Source organism: Dipodomys merriami, unplaced genomic scaffold (assembly GCF_024711535.1).
Source record: "Dipodomys merriami isolate MVZ:Mamm:240054 unplaced genomic scaffold, mDipMer1.0.p SCAF_494, whole genome shotgun sequence".
Lineage (NCBI taxonomy): Eukaryota > Metazoa > Chordata > Mammalia > Rodentia > Heteromyidae > Dipodomys > Dipodomys merriami.
The window spans coordinates 131,724-147,762 of NW_027206062.1; positions in this window are offsets into that span (position 1 = coordinate 131,724).

Consider the following 16,039-nt stretch of genomic DNA (forward strand, 5'->3'; position numbering starts at 1 on the left):
TAATGCATTTATAAGATTATCTCTTTGTTGCTTTGTATGTCCCTCCCCCACAGTATAACCCCTGCTTTCACTATATTTGATGTCAGTATAACTTGTGGAGGAGATGGGGAAATACCAGTTCTATAAGGATATAGGTGGACCTGTTTCAGCAATGAGAAGTACAAGTTGTCATGTCCAAAACGAGCTTTTCAACGTCGGTCCGGGGGGGGGGAGGGGGGGAAGGAATAGGATTGGGATGGGGGGAGGGGGGAGGCTAGGAAGGGATGTGAAGGGTAAACAAAGGAGGAGGCTGCAATGCTTGGTAAGAAATGTACGCATTATCCTGCCCATGTAATTGTAACTCCTCTGTAGAGTATGTTCACAAATTAAATAAAATTAAATTAAAAAAAAAACTCAAAACCAACTACTCCTTTCTTATTTTCCTGATGGTAAGAATGTTCTTTACCCATGTGTTCTTTCAGTGTGCATGACTTATTTGATCGAATTTTAATGTGTGCTCTTTCCTACACTTCAACATGTGTTTAATTTTCAGCTCAGTCTGTTTTGCTGGGCTTGGAATTTGCACTGTCTTTGTGATACAATTCAATCAGTACACGAAAGTATGTTTTATGAATAAATCAAGAATGTAGTTTTACATTTCAATTCTTTAGAAAGATTATTTATATCATCAATGTAAAACAAAAAATGCAGCGGTATGCCATTTTCCTAATCTGGATTTTAGGAGAGTCTTATTCTTCACATCATATTCTCCCAAATTGTCCTTGCAGTCAGTAAAGTGTGCTTGGCAGCTGTAGTCGGTCTGGGCATGAGCACCAATCTTATTTGGCTAATCGACTGTGAACAGGCTTATACACTAGATCTAAGAAATCACTTTAAATGTATTGGAGAGGTTTGCCTATTCCTTCATCTTGAGTCCTAGAATGAGATAATATGTAGAAAAACTAGAGCAGTTGCAGCTGACCAGTGAAGCTTCTGTAAATACAAGCAAAAAGTAATTTTTTGCTGTTAGCTGCAATCAATTTGGGTTTCCTTGTTGCCATAGCAATGAATGACAGACCAAGCAGAGTGATTTTCATTTCCCTTTGGTTCTTACTCCTCCTGTACTGATAAGATTGAGACTCTGCTTTCATGACAGTTTCCATTTTTTTAAAGCAGTCTTCTAATTTTTCAAATAATTTTCTGTGTTCCTATATGGGAGACTTCTGGCACTTGCAAAACTACTTTGCCCATAATCATCATAATGGTCTCTTTTAATTAAAAAATGACTTAATAGTATTTCATTTTTTACATAATCTCCTATTTTTTATCCACTAAAGGAAAGATATAATATACTCTTATGTTAATCATATGGTACATGGTTCAAAATATGGAAGGTTTTCCCTAACTTTTAAATCTAAATTGAAAAAAAAATCCAATAGGTAAACTCATCCAAGATATTTCAAATACTATGGCTATTCCAGTAGACAACGAGGGCAAAGGGTTCTCTTTGTTTTTCTTTTGCTTAGTTCAGCTTAACATTTTTCAACCTTGCAGATCTTTTAGAAGATGGACTGTTTTGTTGATTAATTCATTCTTATTTGATCTCCATTTAATTGATTTCTGCCCCAATATTTAATTATTTCTTTCCGACTACTCATTTGGGGATTGGCATGTTCATTTTGTATTGTGTTTAGATGGTTATACAATAAGTTCTCAATTAACATGTCAGTTTATGACTACAATATCTCTTGACTAATGTTACCCTGCAATAGTTCAACCCTATCTCTCCTTCCCTACGCATCCTCTCAAGATTCTTAGTTCCATTTTCACATATGAACAGACCAATGCCCAAATAGCTTCAAATAAACTATTAGGTTGAGTTCTCTACTTAAGGTGCATGTGTGGTTGTTTGTGGTTGGTGATTTTCTTATCTAGACATTTATAGCCATAAACATTTTTTTTAATCACTGACTTTGAAATATCCAAAAGGTTCTAGGATTTTTAAAGATTTTTATGGCCTAACACATGATCTCTTCTGTAGAAAGTTCCATTGATGACCAGAAGAATGTGTAATCTTCTGCAGTTGGGTGAAATACTCTAAAGATGTCTGTTCAGGGCATTTTATCCATGGCGTTGTTAAGTTCTGAGATAAATTTGTTGACCTCTGGTCTGGATCTTTATTTGTTGATAAGATGTAAGTTAGCATGCATAAAACAAACTTGAACAACTCATGATTAGTATAGTGCTTTTCATTATTGCTAAGCTACAGAAGCAGCCTAGATGTCCTACAACTGATGAATGGATGAATGAGAGGAATAAAAGATGGGCTCTGTTGGTTGGTGGGTGCCAGTAGATGGGGAAAGAAGGATGTAGTTAAGAGTAGGTGAAGAAAGATGAATATAGTCAAAATACTTTATATACATGTATGCAAACAGAACATTGAAACTTGTTAAAATGGGCAAATTATGAAGGACAATGATAGAGGGAGTGGATTTGATCAGGTTACCCTGGAAACATGAGAGAAAGTAGCATAATTAAGCCCATTTGCATCCATAATATATACTAATAAACAGGGAAACAATATACAATGGAGTATCATTCAGCTCTAAAGAAGGAAATTATGTGATTTTCAGGAAAATGAATTAAAATTGAGATCATTATGTTAATCAAAGGAAACCAGATTCAGAGGGCAAATATGATATGCTTTGTCTTATATGTAGAATCTACACAGATTGATATGATATATATTTAGAGAGATATATACATACACACATTATACTTTCATATATATATGTGTATATATATATATATATATATATATATATATATATATATATATATATATATATACGTATAACAGAGAGAGGACAGAGAGAAAGAAGGAGAATTTGATTTTAATATTGGGATTGTTTGTGGAGACAAGTGGAGAGAAGGAAAGAGAATGAAGAAGGCTGAAAGATATTGAAATACATGTGTTTATGTATAATCATGAGTAGAATTAAAGAACAAAGTGAAAGAATATACATTATCATTATCTCAAGAAAAATAAAATTGTCCTGAAGTGAGGACCACACCTCCTGTGATCTTTTTGAGCTAGAGAGACCCAGATATAATCCATTTTCAATCAAACTGAATGAAGCAAACAGATAACTAAATGTGGAAATAAAAAAGGACTGTGTTACAGGCACACTGAGAACAAGCCCTCAACCATCTTCCCCAAAAAACTGGTATAGCCATAGCTGGTATAGCCTCACTACAAGTAACCTCTCATTAAAAAGAATGCCATATGGAATTTTTCAGTTTGCTTTGTTCAGAACCTAATCAATAATAGTAAGTTTGTACCAAGATTCTATATCCTGAAATGAATGGGAAAAAAGCATTAAGAATCAGTGGCTTTTGTGACTCACTTAGCTTCTTCTGGATTTGAATAGCTACATAGTGAAATTTGGTCATTATGAGCAAGATCTATATTCCATTCAGGAATATAACACTAGGTGTAGAAATTCAAAGCCAACTAACAATTCATCAAATTTAAGAACTGGAAAATATCAGTTTCTGTGAATTTAGCAAGTTATTTGGGGGAAAAAGAAACTCAACAGGATGGTGGCATACAGGACCTGCTGTATTACTAGTGGAGGTATATTTATTGATTTAGGACTTTCTTAAACACCTGTACTAACTTAGTGAGACAAAGTCAGAGTTTCAGAGTTATGGTATATACATTTCTATAGATACGGTATTTCAATAAATTTTGTACCAAACCACTAAGGTATACAAATACTTTGGATAAATAAAAATTTCACAAAACTATGGAACATTTTTCCCAGTTTTCAATGCATAATTATAGTTAAAGTGAACAAAATTTTCATTTATTTTTGCTTATGACCTTCTACCCTACTTTAGTAATATATAATTTTATTGTTATTATTAATGTGTGTACAGAGGAGTTATCATTTCATAAGTCAGGATATGCCTTTTCCTCTAGTTTTAGAAAAATGTTTCTAATAGATCAAAATAACTTTGAGTATTTGTTTTACTATATGGTGATGACATGAAGCTTCAGAGCACATAATATCCCAAATTTAGCACAAGTAGAAAGTAGAAATTGTAATCCAATGAATAATTTGAAACAGAATAATTAATTTACTGTAGTAAATGTTCTCTGCGTATTCACTTGGGCTAAAATAGGAATGATTTGCCAATGGAAGCTAGTGAATAAAAAGAATAGTTAAAAACTGCTCATCTGGAGGTGATTAATGGTTAAAAATGAAACCAAATGATAGCTCTGACAGTATTAATAACCACAGTTTCCATGTGAAAAAGAAATATGAGAAAAGAATGAGCAATATATGAAGCATGAATAGAAACCACCCAAAACAAATGTTTAACAAGAGAACAAATGGGACATGAAACACCCCGTCCTTAGTCTATGAGAAATAAGAATTGAGAAGGTGTGTTCTCAGATTCATTGTGATAAATCCTGCAAATAGAATGGGATCACCATGCAACAGAAATAAAACCCAGTATTCTGGGATCAGGAAAGCTATAGACGTAACGATGAAACCAAATGACTTATTAATAACTTAATTAAGCAAAATATTCCTGAATTCATTCATGCATGACAATCAAAATGAATACCTTCTTAGATTTTTAGGTTTATCAATATATATTATTGAGTAGTATGCAGGAAAAAATTTACACACACCTAATGATTTCTATAATATGTGTATTTTTACAACATACAATTGGTACAGACTTTAATTGTGACTCATGATTTTATACTTCATATAATTTATTTTTTAATGTTAAGAGACAAAGTTCTGATTATCAGTATCTAAAGAACTGATTTTTTTATTCCTCTCTGTACTTTTTACTTTTGAAAGTGCTTACACATTTGCATCAACTGAATCAAATGTTAATTCAACTGAATAGAATGCTAGAAGGAAGAAGAGGACACATCCTCAGAGGACAAGGATGTCAGCAAGAGTGTGCTGTGGTTAGAGGTGTAATAGGTATGTGTGGGCTGATTGAGTCTAGTAGGTATATTGAGTGCAACTGTGAGATAGGTACTATAGTTGGATGCTTGCTTGTCTCCAAAAGAAAATTGAAACCCAAATACATATTTCTTAAAATTAAGAACCCAGAAAAAGTATTAGTCAAGACATGGGCCAAAAAATATATATAATGTTATGCTTTGAAATAAGAATCCTTAGCAGGTCCTTTCATGTAATTTTAGAAGAATAATTATAATTTCAATAAATTATTAAGTATTACACATTTGTGATTTATCATTACAATTGTTTAAAATTGGAGCATGGTGGTACATAACGTTTTATACAAGATGCTAAGACATGAGAATTATAATGAGGTCAGCTTAGACTACATAACAACTGTCTGTCTCAAAATTACCAAGGTGATTGATGATGATGATCATGATAAAACATTAGCAACAATAACACTTCGATATACATTATAATTTTATATTATTTTAAAAGACTAAGGCAGAAACTTTTGTTTTAGGGTCAAAAGATATACACATATATAATAAATACAGTTATGCTATAGTATTCTCAATGATCTAAAACAAAATGGCATACTACACATATTATAAATTATGGAAATAATTGTGACATTAGTAACACTGTTTTTGGTCCAAGGCCCAAGCTGACTTTAGACTTTGTATCTTCCTGCCTCAACTTTTACAGTGCATTATTTCAGTCATATACTACAATGCTCAGCGTTTCTCACCTTAAAATTTTAATAGTGATGAGAGCAGAACACAAATATCCAATGACTAAAGATATGCTTATGATTTCATCTTCTCAGCTGTATATTAAACAGTTCTTTGTTTTTTTATAGCTTGATTTTTGTTTATTTTTATTTATTTTCTCCTGACTTAAAGCATAAGGTAGGACAACCAGTATTATGTTGAATTGAAGGTACATCAGTGGAGACCTTTATCTTGTTCCTGTTCTCAGAAAAAAGAAAAGAAAAGAAAAGAAGAGAAGAGGAGAAAAAAGAAGAGAAAAGAAAAGAAAAAGAAAACGCTTTCAGCCTCCTTAAATTAGCTGTGACCTTGTCCAATATGGACTTTTTCTCATTGAACTGTATTCCCTTTATGTCTATTTTTTGAGATATTATCATGAAAAGATGATGATTTTTGTCCAATGCTCTGTCTCTGTTGTGACAACTATGTGTATTTTGTCCTTCTCTCTCTCCATGGAGTTTATAACACTTTTTTGTGTCTATTGATAGCTCCCCGCATCTCTGACAAATCTAGGTTGACCATATTGACTGACCTGCTACTACTGTATTGTGACACTTATTTTGTTAGTATTTTGCTGAGGTTTTCCTCTTTTTTAAAAAAAATCCAGGATATTTATTTCTCTTGTTTGACTGGCTTTGGTATATGGCTAATACTGGTCTTGTAAAATGAGTTTTTACATATTCCTTTCAATTCACTTTACTTAAGAAGAGGGTGACATTAACCAAGATACATTATACTCAACTTAATTTCTGGTATTGAAATCCCTTATGGACAACTACTTAATAATAACAAATATGTTATTTTTAATGTTGACTTTTGCTGGATGCAGTTGGCTCCTGCCTGTAATCCTACCAACTCATTAAGCTGCGATTTGATGATTATTATTAGAATCCATCTTGGGCAGGAAAATAAGTGAAGTTTTAAAAAAAAATTTTGGGTCCGGTCGTGGGACCTGAACTCTGTGCCTGTGTGCTGTCCCTCAGCTCTTCAGCTCAAGGCTAGCACTCTAACACCGAGCCACCTTCCCAGCCCCACTTTTTCTAACTTTTAAAGTGAAGGGTATGTAATGGTTATTTATAATCACTCTACGCTGCAGTAGAATACTCGATAAATTTATCACAATGAACCATACTTCCTATCTATGTATCAATTTTGTTCCATACATCCACCACCTTTATTATTCTTAGGCTCCTGTAAGTATCATTATATTCTCAATTTTTACAAAATATACATTGGTTTAGATTCTATACATGAGTACAATAACATGTTACTAGTGGAGATAAATCCTTTCATCTTTGTTGTTCTGGGAATATTTTTGTGTCTTATAAAAGTTGTTTTTCAATGTCTGTAGTCTTCACTGGCAATTTCTTTTTGAATTTTTCTTCAGAAATGTAAAACCTCATTAAATTCTACTCTAAGATTTCTGCTGGGAAGTCTGCTGTATGGTGAATTAGTAAAAGCTTATGAGCTATTTGCTTCTTTACAATTTTCTTTTTACCATGCTTTAACTGACTGCAATATGGACACTTTCCTGAATTCAATCTGACTGGTGTCATTTCACCTTTTGGTTCTTGAATGCCTGTATCTTTCTGTAGTTTAGGAGGAAATCTGTTATTATTTCTGAAGTAGGCTTCCTAATGCTTAGATAGTCTGAAATTCCTCTTGAAAGCAGCTCAGCTATTTAATTTTGTTTACTGAGCCATAGTTCACCTAAGGTTTCTTCATTTTTCTTCATCTTTTTTATTCTAAAAAGTTTCTTTTCAGCCATGCACTGCTGGCTCAGGCTTGTGATCCTAGCTACTCAGGACGCTGAGAACTTAGGATCACAGCTTGACGCTAGCCTAATAGGAAAGTTCATGATACAATTTTCTCCACTTGATCACCAAAACACTCTAAGTGAAACTTTGGTGCAAAGTGTAAAGCCCTAGTTATGAGTCAAAAAAAAGAAAAACTAACAAAAGAATACTTCAGAGACAGCATCGAGACCCTGAGTTTAAGCCACAGGGGAGGGAGGCAGACACACACACACACACACACACACACACACACACACACACACACACACACACACACACACTCAAAACCAAACAGAACCTTTTTATAAGCTGATAAATGCAAACAGTGAAAACTCTCTAATGAATCTATTAAGGCTTTCAAACGTTCCTTTTCATGAAAGAAAATGTAACATTTCTCTTTGAGAGATTGTCTCACACCATATAATAGGATAATCTCAAATTCAGCTCCTTTTCCTGCAAATAACAATTTTTTTCATTATGCCTAAATAAATCACTATGTTGTATATATGTGTGTTCTTTATTTTTATGTTCTTAACTTTCAAACTCAAAACCATAAATTCTTTTAAAATTGATATGCTAAATCTAGACATCATTATTGAAGAAATATACAAAATTAGTAGTATTCAATATTATTCAAAAAAATTTCAAAGTAATGAAAAGTTAATCTTAAATTATATACTGGGCTGATTTAACACACAAATTATTGTTCCAACAGAATGATGTGTGGCCATTTCTGTATCAAGTGCAGGGAAGAAACAAGTTCAGAAATAGGCATTGGCCAAAAAAGTGTCAAAAAATTAAATGAGGTTGGAATATTAATCTTAACAAATAATGCTTGGTAAATATTTATATAAATATCCATATGAAAATCAAATAAATATGAGCTCTTCATTTGATAGACTGGTCTGGTACTTCAGTTCATATGTGAAATCTTATGACCCAGGTTTGGGCAGGTAAAAATATTAAGAGTAAACTAGGTTCAATAATGTTTGAGGATGGAGCTCTGCTGGTTGGTTTAATATTGAAATAGTAAAGAACGAAAGACAAGATCTGCTTTTCAGCATGTCGCTATGTGAGTATGAAGGAGGATGACATCTCACAGCTAGAAGAAGATGCCAAGAGAGATTGTATTAGCAACTCTTTCTTGCTCTTCCCATTCTCCAGACATGTGAGATATGAAGGGTACCAGTTAAGCCACCTGGTTGACTGAATTTTGTTACCTGATCCCTAGCTGAATGAGATGCTTGCCTGGTATCATTAAAAAAATTAACTCAGAAATTATTTGAAGACTGCAAGAGTCAAACCTGTAAAACATTTTGAAGAGTATCAAGCAACATAATAGTGTTCATTATGGACATGTAAAGGCCTAAAGAATATGTGCTAGATATAGAGAAGTAAGTCACACATCATAAATCTAAATATGTATTCATAAAAATTAAGGGAAAAATAAGAAAAAGACAATAAAAACAGATTAAATAAGTAGCTGGTAAAAGATATTCATGTGATATAAAAATTTCTTACAAGGAAGACAACCAATTAATAATATGTATAAAAGATGTAAAACATTTAAATTAAATAAACTTACATGTGTGTGCGTGTGTGTGAGCACAACTGTTGAGGCTTTAACTCAGGACTTTGCCCTGCCTCCTCCCTTGATGGGGTTTTTCTCAAGGCTGGTGCTCTACCAACTCACTTAGGCTTTTGGTTGGTTAAACATGAAGAGCCTCAAGGACTTGGATGCCAAGATTGTTTGACAGACAATCCTTAGATCTCAGAACTGTTGAGTAGCTAGAATTATTGGTGTGTGCCACAGCTCCTTGATCTCTGTGTATGTGTGTTTATATGTATATATGTCTTGAATATGTATGTGTATATATGAATATTATCAGTCTAGAGTACATAGCTAGTTTTTTATCTAAAAGATAAGAGAACTAACGTCTATGCTGAGATTCATATGCAAATAAATGCCTATGGAAACACTTATACTAGCTCAAAACTTGAAAGAGCCCATATGTCTGTGATATAAGGAAGAAATAAGTATATTTTATCTTCCTATAAATAGATACTAATTATAGATAAATCTACTTGATTTGCATTTAAATGGATGGACCTGATCAAAATTTATTCTAGAAGTCAGTCAGTCCAAGACACAAAGGATACGTGTTCTTACTCATATGTGGAGTCTAGAAATAATTTATAAATGTACAAATAATCACATCTAGGGCTGTATGCAAGTGCACACAAATGTATTAAACAAAGGATGGAATTCTTTAAAAAAATAATATAATAAGACGGGTGCTAGTGGCTCATGCCTATAATCTTAGCTACTCAGGAGGCTGAGATCTGAGGATCATGGTTCAAAACCAGCCCAGGTAGGAAAGTCCATGAGACTCTTATCTCCAATAAACCACCAAGAAAATGGAAGTGGTACTGTGGCTCAGGTAGTAGAGCTCTAGCCTTTGAGGTGGACAGCTGAGAGACAGGATCCATTCTAGTTCCTTATAAATCTTTCAGTCCAACAAACTGAATACCAGGAAACTGGCACTTATAGGGTGCTGGGATTTGGAAATGAATTGGAGGGGTAAATGAGTAAAGAGTGGGAGGGGGAATATTAGTCATAACATTCAATGCATACGCTATGAAATTGAGAAAAGAGAGGAGGGGGTTAGGCTTAAGGGGATGGAGGAGAAAGGTGAATGGAGTGATGTTAACTAAGATCCATTTTACTTATATATTGATATATTGGCTGATAACCACTGCACAACTATTTAAAGATAATAAAATATAATTTTAAAAACAGCCTGAAAAGCGAATACAAAATATAGCATATATAAATATCAAAAGCATAGTTCTTTCTGAAAAGAGAAAAGACCATGTGACTAAACATTTTAGTATTTAATATTTATTTATAAAAATTCTACACATGGAACCTAACAAACAAAAAACCAGTGGCCAAAGTATTTAGTTGTTGCCCCATGCTGTATTTGGGAGAGAGGTCTTGGAAACTTGAGGAATGGTTGAAGGTGAACATTACTTACAAATATAGATTGTATTGATGATGTTATACAATTTGATACAATGTTATGCAATAAACATGCATTTGTTATAAAACACTAAAATAAGGGGTGGGAAGGTGGCTCAGTGGTAGAATGCTTGCCTTGCATTCAGAAGGCCCTGGGTTCGATTCCTCAGCACCACGTAAGCAAAAAGAAAAAAGCCAGAAGTGGCATTGTGGCTGAAGTGGTAGAACGCTAGCCTTGAGCTGAAGAGCTAAGGGACAGCGCCCAGGCCCAGAGTTGAGACTCCAAGACCGGACCCAAACCAAAAAAAACTACTAAAGTATAACCTTTATTGATTGAATTCTATTGTTTGAAAAATATGTCTCAATAAAATTAAGTATTTAAAAATATGCTTAACAAAGTGTATGCTCTGAAGGGCCAGTAAATCTCAGTAAGTTTGTTTTTATAATCAGGTTGTAATGGTCCCTTAAATAGAAGGAGAACTCATTTGAAATAAATAATTCAATAAATAAATAAATTAGTTATCAGTACTCCATGCTTTGGTAAAATTTTACCTTAAGGAGACATTAAAAAAAGAATAAACCAGATCTTGCTGGCACAGTTCCGTGATCCCAGTCTACTCTGGAGGCTGACTTCTGAGGATCATGGTTCAAAACCAGAACATTAGGAAAGTGTGTAAGACTTTAATCTCCAATGAACCAGCAAAAAGCCAGAAATGGAGCCATGATTCAAGTGCTAAAGTGCTAGCTTTGAACACAAAGCCAAATGAGAATTCAAGACCTGATTTCAAGCATCAGTACCTTCTCCCACAAATCTACCAGAAAAAAACTGAAAATGAAAAAAAAAATCCATCTTCTTTTACCATTTGTTTGATATATGTCATCTAGAATTGAAATATATAATACACTGTCCCTGAATCTTATAAACTTGAAACACACACACACACACACACACACACACACACACACACACACACACACACACACACACACACACACTCCTTTTCCCCTGTATTCCCACAACACTGACACGCTGAAAAATTTTGTATTTTTTCAAAACATGCTGCAAACATTAAATCTACTATGCCAAGAAATGATTGAGCAAGAAGGCATGCTACATTCCAATGCAATCAACTTTCTCTACAGTAGCACCAAAATATTTGGAGTGCCAGTAGCAGAAGCTGTTTGGCAATTATGAAGTGAGAACTAGATTCACGCCATGTCATTTTTTTCCACTTTCTTCTATTGTGCCACCTTAGAAAATAGCACTGTAACATCGATTATGAAAATATTTCCTTCATCATCTAACAACACCTAGCCCCAATGGGATGGATTGGATGATTTCCCAATGCATTCTTCTTGCTGGGAGATTATGTGCATACAGAAATAAAAGGTGTGTGTGTGTGTGTATGTGTGTGTGTGTGTGTGTGTGTGTGTGTGTGTGTGTATTCTATTTTCATAATATTTTAAAATGTTTGTTTTTTAGTGTTTCATTATTATAGTTCTAGTCATGCATAGAATTTATCATAATTAACCTATCCCCTCTAGGAATCTGCTTCTTCTTCAAACGATTTCTGCACCTTATAAAGTTCTGTTTTCATATAGGCATATAAAGAACATATATGCATTTCCATTCTCCAATATATCTCTAGGTTTTCTCCTCCTTCTGTGCCTGCCTTCCCTCAATAGGGAATGTTTTACTTTTCTTTTTTTTCATTTCATTTTTTAGTTTAATGTTATTTTTAGGGTGATGGACAGAGGGGTTTCAGTCACATATGTCAGGTATGTTGAACATTGTTACACCCCAATTTCATTTTAATATATATTAATTGTACAAAGTACTTTCTCCATGGTATTTTACATATTTAGAGATTGAATTTAGTCAGATTAACCTCTCTTATTCACTATCCTTGATTCTTCTGTCTCTTCTAAACTCCTATTGTTCCATAATCAATAACATTTAAATTAAATAATGTATTTTCTGATGCTTATTTTGTGACTTCTTGACATTCTTAGAAATGCACTATGGCTTTTTCACACTGTATGATATTATCCTGAAGACATTTTCAAACATTATGCACATCTCAAATTTCTCACTTTTTGCATCAGTGGTGAGGAGTGAGAGTTAAGAGAGACTGTCACAGGAAGTCTATGCCTCTGCACAGAGGGCAGACATGAGGCTCATTATTGCCACTGTGATTTCAAAGAAGGTTCATCTAACTCACATTATTTCTGTATCCATTTGAAATAACATTTCACGATGCAGGGCACCAATATCAAATACAATTAAAACAGGGATTTTACCATGGGGGAAGAACATACAAGAGAAACAAAAAAAATCACATAGTACACTTTAGATATATTAAAAAAGCAATATCAAGCAAGATATGTGTCCATATCTTGGGGTTCACTTCACTTAACATCATCTTATATGGTCATATGTACATAGCTTTTGACCTTTTCTGCTAGTCCTCGACTTATATGAGCTATTACAAATAAGGGGAAAAAAGGATACAGGATGATCCATTGTTACAATGAGATGTAAAGACACTATGTAGTAAAGGAACTTTACAACTTGGAGGGGGAGGTGGGAGGTGGGGAGGTGGGATGGGAAGGGATGGTAGGGGAAAAACAAAGGAGGAGGTAACAGTGTTGGATAGGAAATTGACTCATCACCCTACTCGTGTAACTCTAACCCCTCTATACAATATTTTTACAATAAAAAACATAAAAAAAAAGAAATAGCATTTCACTGTTCGGTTTTCCTGAGTCACTATTAATTTCCCCTGTTTCAATAAAGGAACAACAACAAAAAAAAACAAAGATGGTCATAAATGGGGATTATTGTACACACCTGTAATTCCAGACCTCAGAAGGCTGAGGCAGGTTTGTGAGTTCATGGCCAGTCTACTCTGCACAGGAAGACCTTCACTGCCTCTTGTAAATAAAAAAATTATAAATAATAGAGAAAGAGAAAAACAAAATAGGGAGGAGTATATATTGCTAGTGAGACAATACTGCATTGTCTCAGATTATGAATCACTTATATGATACTCTAAATTCTTATTCTGGAACTCCCAACCAATCTATATCTATATCTATAACTCTATCTAAATCTACATTTACATCTATCTATCTATCTATCTATCTATCTATCTATCTATCTATCTATCTATCTATCTATCTCTATCTATCTATCTATCTATCTATCCATCTATCTATCTATCTATCTATCTATCTATCTATGTATTCTAGAACTCCCAACCACCATATATATATATATATATGAAAGAAAAAATGAAAAGAAAATTTAGTTAAAAGTAAACAGATGTTTAAAAATAATCATACTAAACAATGCTTATATCAGACCACTGATTTATATTTTGAAATTGTTTTAAATGTGCTATCACATTAATTCTTAAGAAAATTCTGAACGAAATCAACCCCAAGATAGGGACACAAGTGGTTTTTTTTCTTTCTTGCTATTGTTCCTACAGTATTTATAATGTACCATATGATTTTTTTGTTACTTTGTATGTTACTCCCCCACGGTATAACCCCTGTTTTCACTGTATTTGATGTAGGTTCCATGCATCTTGTATTTACACTTCTCTAGCTTGGGGAGGGGAAGGGAAAAAACAAAATGTTTAAATAGGGATATAGGTTGACCCATTGTAACAATGAGATGTACAAGACACTCTGTTGAAAAATGAATTTTACAGTGCTGGGAAGGTGGTTCAGTGTTAGAGCACTTGCCTTGAAACCATGAAGCCCTGTGTTCGATTCCTCATCACCACATAAGCAAAAAGAAAAAAAGCTGGAAGTGGCGATGTGGCTCAAGTGGTAGAGTGCTAGACTTGAGCTGAAGAGCTGAGGGACAGCTCCCAGGCCCAGAGTTCAGGCCCCAATACTGTACCACTACCCCCCAAAAAAGAACTTTACAATTTAGGCGGTTGTGGGAGGGGATTGGAAGTTGTGTCATTGTGGAGGTGGGAAGGAAGGGAAGATAGGGGAAAAACAAAGGAGTAGGTAACAATATTTGATTGGAAATGTACTCATGACGTTGTTCATGTAACCATAACCCCTCTGCACAGTATTTTCATAACAAAAAAACTTACCTAAAACAAGAAATTTTGTATTGAATGGGTGTTTTTCTTACTGCAGAAGATATCACTATAATTTTACTAAAAGAAAAAAAACTTTTTAAAGTAATTTCTTTGATTACAGATGATATCCAAAGCTGCCAAGCTTGTCAGTCCTGCTAAAATACAGGAGGAAGAAATTTTTTTGCTAAAAACATCCTTATATCTTTTCCTTAAAAAAATAAAAAAAAACAACTTTTTGTGTTGAGTTTCCTTTGCATCAACCTTGTATATTTTTATTTACAGTGGCTAGCAAAACAAATGGTGGTTGGAAAGACTGTTGTTTATTTAGTACAAGTATTAAGAAGAATTTTCTCTATAACTTACAGGCACACTTGGGGTTTTTGCCCCAGTTTTAAAGAATGAAAACAAAAGCACCTTTATCTGACATTTAGGAAGATTAAGTTTTGGAAAATCACTTGGCATATTCCGCAGGACTCCACAGGATACTCAAGTTTTATAAGGTAATGGATCATGTTAGCTTAACTTATATTTAAGGTTTGTTGGCCTGCTATTACTGTATTAGGCAGTCTCATTGAAATGGAAACATAAAATTTTGCTGTCAGGAGATGAAGTCTGTGCCTCCCCTGAACTATAAATTAGCTGCATAATGCTGTAAAATGTGGTATTTATCCTGGTTCTAGTAACATTGGGAAAATAACAAAATACATAAAGTTAAGCCTACTTTGTGTGAAACCAATTTTCTTTTGTTTATCATTGACATTTAGGAAGAAAGGTCACTAGACTACAAAGAAATTTTCATAAATAATGCTAAAAGAGAAGTCAATTGTGTCAGAAAGCTCATTTTAAAAAGCAGTATCTCTATTGGTTCACAATCCCTATATATTACATATAATATTTATTATATAATATGTTGAAGAAAAACATCTAAGAAAATATACTAGTGAATCTAATTAACATTTAGCTTCATTATATAGGGAGTACTGGTTATGAATTCAAACCCTTTTGCTTGCTATTTAATACCTAAACTAGTTGAATCACACATCCAGCCCTTTATATTTAGTTATTTTTCAGATAGGGTCTTATGCTTTCTGCTGTCCCAGCCTAAGATTCATGATAATGTGTGTTTACAATTATACCCATCTTTTTCTTGGAAATAAGAGCCTAACCAATTTTGACCAGGACTTACCTCAACTATTGACTCCCCAAACTCTACCTCCTGAGTAGTTAACTCAGTTTTGAAAATGTACCATTTTTGGTGACATGTGTTTATTAAACCATCCAAGTAATTTTTAGTATACAATAAAACTTTTATCTTAGAAAATTATCTGGAGAAAAATAATTTGACCTTTCCAATAAAATTAGGACCATTATA